This window comes from Gorilla gorilla, chromosome 6, assembly GCF_029281585.2.
Source record: "Gorilla gorilla gorilla isolate KB3781 chromosome 6, NHGRI_mGorGor1-v2.1_pri, whole genome shotgun sequence".
Lineage (NCBI taxonomy): Eukaryota > Metazoa > Chordata > Mammalia > Primates > Hominidae > Gorilla > Gorilla gorilla.
The window spans coordinates 100,242,936-100,247,404 of record NC_073230.2 but is presented as its reverse complement, the minus strand read 5'-3'; the positions used below and the strand labels follow the sequence as shown (position 1 = coordinate 100,247,404).

At 37.5% G+C, this 4,469-nt stretch overlaps 1 pseudogene; it reads right to left on the bottom strand.

Moving 5' to 3' along the window:
- Window positions 1-2,274: 2,274 nt before the first annotated feature.
- LOC101144967 (importin subunit alpha-1-like) lies at window positions 2,275-3,815 on the bottom strand (annotated as a pseudogene).
- Between the last annotated feature and the right edge of the window lie 654 nt (window positions 3,816-4,469).

Below are 4,469 nucleotides of genomic sequence, written 5' to 3'. Positions count from 1 at the left end.
AAAGAAAAACCCTGGAGCAGCTATACCGAGCAAGAAGGAAAAGTAGCAGAGAAAATTCCTAGGAATAAGATATTGACGAGCCAGAAGTCAGTGGACACTGTAATCTTTGTGTCCTCAAGGAACAATGTCGTTGAAATAGTCTGACATAGATCCAGAAAGTGGCTTACCTATTTATTTTGTTTATTATTTGTTTCTCCCTACCAGGGTGTAAAAATCTATGAAAACATGGGGTTTTATCCTTTTTAATTCACCACCAAATACCCAGTGTTTGGCACACGGTATTCGTTCAATAAATATTTGTTGAATGAATGAATGGATGCCTTGTCCTTCTGAATGAGTGTGTTGGGAAACATCCCTTCCACACCAGGAACTACTTATGAGGCTGCTTTGTAACACTGGGAATGAAGGCAATTTGACTATGGGAACTTAAACATTCTCAGTAAATCAAAAATATCTTTTCAGTCAGTAGAGATCACCAAAAAGGGTATAAGTAACCAGTGGATCCATTTGACTGTAACTGTATCTGAAGGGGAACTTTCTAGCTAAAAAATACTCCAGATTTTTATTGTTGTTGTTCTTTGTTTTGTTTTTGTAAGCAAACCCACCCCTCACTTTACCAGGATGAAATGAATAATGAAAGCACATCAACATATTCTTGAGAGAACACAGGGACTGGGGCACAATGGGTTGCACGCAGTGTGGGGTTATTTAGGGTCAAGATGGCTCTAGAGCAAGCAAACAACGTGTGAGAATTTGGAGATGTAGCTAAAGCATTTTAGGACAGTAATAGTGATATCAGGCAGGATCTGAAGGTTTCATATGGTTACACGGGGATTTTGGCAGTCTGATATTCTTTAGTGATGGCAATTTCTGATTACAATTAGCAGCAAATAATTCTGGAAATGAAAAGTAAGTAAAAAATAATCTGGGCATCCACTGAATAACCCTTGCTTGCCAGCAGTTTGACAAAAGTTCCTTAATTGTTCTCAACTTTATTAATTTTTGCCTTAATTCTCTACCTTCCTCAAATCTTGATCAATTATGGCATTGTGTTATGGGTATAAGCTGATTATTAGACATGAGGTTCTTCCAGTTGAGATTTGGCCATCTTAACCTATTTTGTCATCTACCCAACCTCTAATAGCAGAACAAAATGGTACAAAAAAGTAAGCATAATCTAACAATCTAGATTCTGAATTAGACAGAAATATAATGGAGTGCATCAATGAATAAGATACATTTAATAAGGACAGGTTGGAATTAGGCTAAAATTAACATAATTTTTAGTGATAGTGCAGATTTAAAATATGAACACCTATTTGGGTACAAATATGGATGCCATAACTTTACTATGAGCTTAGGTATTTTTTCTGATTAATTATTTTATGTTTAATATTAAGTATAATAAGTCTCTAAAATTCTATATATCTCTATATAGACTCTGTATAAGCTAATGTATATCTCTATAAACTGACTTCAAACCATTTTGAGAACATACCCACAGACACACACAGAACCAATAAATACTACCCCTCTCCAAAAAATGAGTAGACTCAATCAAATTAACAAAATTTAATTCACATACTAAATTCCCAGTATTTAGTAAGGCATGTGATTACAAATATTAATCTAAATTCACCCAGGATTATAAGTGAGGTAAAAAATAAAAGAGCTACTTTAAAATAGTCTTTCCATTAAAGAATATTGAGTGTCTTAATTTATTAAATTATTTGGTTACATATCTGAATTTAATTGTAGTTTTTTATATGGGTCTATATTTAACTTTAATTTAGGTATTTTGGTGTGTTTGTCCTTGTTGTTTAAATGATTAATTTCTCATATTTTCTCTTTGTTTTTGTATATGGAAGACATTCACTTTTTGCATAAAAGTCTTGTTCCCAATCATTTTGCAGATATTTTCCATAAAGTCTAATCATTTTTAATATATTCTCTTAGGATTTTTTTTTGTAAACAGTCTTATTATGTACAAAACATAATAAATTTGACTTCTCTCTTTTTTTGAAGTAAATAAAAGGGTAGACTTTAATCTTTATTTACAGGACACTGAGAGATATGAAATTCCATATAGAAATAAGAAACCCATTCAAAAGACAAGCTTCATACAGTATGTACAATTTGGAACTGTTCAAGTATCGTTTCAGCATAAAAAGTGGTACAATAACAAACCCCATTTAAAAAGAGTTCTTAGTAGAGAAACAGTAAAACAAACTTATGCCAAACATAGTACACAACTTTTTGCCTCAGTTACATGATCTAAAAGTTAAAGGTCCCAGCAGTCCCATCCTGAACTTGGAAGGTACAGCCTTCAGAGATAGTTTCTGTGCCAGAAACTGATCTTCCTCTTCCTCTACAGAGAAATACTTCTCAATTAAGCTTAACAAAGCCTTACACACAGACTCATTTTCATGGTTTTGTAGAGCTTCAATTTTTTCTAAGCCTCCACATTCTTTACTTATACTGGGTTTCTCAGTTTCACCTAGTTTCTCAGCAGCCTGAAAGATATTTGAGATGGCATCCAGGATAACCAGAATAATCTTGGTATCTCTTGCTGTTAAGAGGTTCATCAGTGGCTTTTTTATGCCACAATGAACGGGATATACAATCTGTTCAACTGTTCCACTGCTGGAATAGTTGGTCACGGCCTATACAGATTCCTTTTGTGTCTTAAAATCTGCCTTAGAGAGAACATTGACGAAGAATGGAACTAATCCATGATTCACGACTTGCTCTATCTGATCCTGGTGGCCAGCTGTGATATTCGACTGTTAGTTTTGGGGTTGATTAGCAGGCTAGGAAAGACGGTGAGTGCTCCTGCATTGATCACAACCTGAGTCTGTTCATCTGTACCAGTGACAATATTCCCAATGGCTCTTAGTGCTGGAGTCACAAATGGCAATTCGGAAGCTCCTAGAGACTTCACAAGTTGGGGCAAAACTCCCGTTTTCACGACCATGTCAATTCATTCATTTGGACCACCAGAAAGGTAAGGAATAACCTAGCAGATATCTGCTAATATTTCTGGATCATCGTGATGCAGGAATCAAACTAACGTAGGAAAAATTTGCTCAACAGAATCTAAAGGAGGTGCTAGTATTCTTGCGGCAAAGGTTTGAAAATGTCCACATAAGATTACTTAAGTAATCGCATGCTAAAGATGACATATCAGGAACTGCAAGAAGAGCCAACAGTGGGTCAACTGCACCGCAGTTGATAACCAAGTCTCCGAAAATGGAACCATCACCTGCAATGTTTCCTACAGCCCATACAGCTTGTTCACTGATGTGAGCATGGGGAGATGCCAACAGAGAAATGAATGCTGGGATGGCACCTCCGTCTACCACAGCCTTGGTCTGTTCTGATGCCCCAGAAGCAATGTTAGTGAGTGCCCAAGCAGATTCAAACTGAATGGGACTACAGTCAGTTCTTCCCAAGAAGGACAGAAATGTTGGAATCAAACCAGCCTGGATTATGTTGTCTGTGAGGGGAGCTGGTTTTCTCCAGAAGGTAGTTTCCTGGCAGCTTGAGTAGCTTACAGCTGACTTTCCACATTGTTGTTATTTATACCTTTGACAACGTCATCAACAGACCAATTTACAGTATCCTGGTTGTTGCAGTTCTTCTGCAGTGGAGAAGTAGCATCATCAGTAAATGAGCTTATATTTCTCCTTCTTAGCTTTCCTCAGCTCCACATTGACTTCTATTCTGCGATGCCTCATTTCTGTACTGTCTTTTTCTTTGTTCTTGAATCTGTTAAGTCGGGTGGCTGGTGTATTAGCATTCTCATTGGTGCGCATGGATATGAGACAAAGGGAGAAAGCTGCACAGGGGGCCCAGGTTTCCATGGGAGGCAGCAGAGGCCTCAGCAGCTGAGGGGTGGCTGAACTCAAACATCCACCTCAGTGCAGCACTAAGACCGCGTCAAATTTGACTTATATCTGATGCTAAATCACTTTCCCTTGCCTCATGGTTTTTGAGTTGTGAGCATGTGATTTAGCCATGGCTGAGTGTGAGCCCCTCACTGCGACTTTAAATCTTGTGGAAGTGAAGCCAACAGACAGGCCAGGGAGAGAGATTGTTTGCTGTAGCTGTAGAGCAGTTGAGAGCGTGGTAGTATAATGATGAGTGCTTGATGAAGTTGTGGGCCTCTTCAACAGATCATGGTGAGAAAAGGATCTGAGCTTTCTCCTTTTTTAAATTTCCTTCCAAATGCAGTTCTCCAGCTTTCTAGTTGATTCTGTAAACTCTCCAGTATCCTTCTAATTAATTCCTTTTCTGTGTGAATTAACTGCATTTAGTTTCAGTTGTCTTCAACAAAGAATCCTGACAGGGTAGAGAGTAGGGTGGAGGATGGTGATGCAATAAAATAAAAATTTAGAAAACAATAATTACGTTTGGGGGAGCAAATAATTTTTGGATTAGCTAAGTAGAGGAAATGGATGAGAATGACT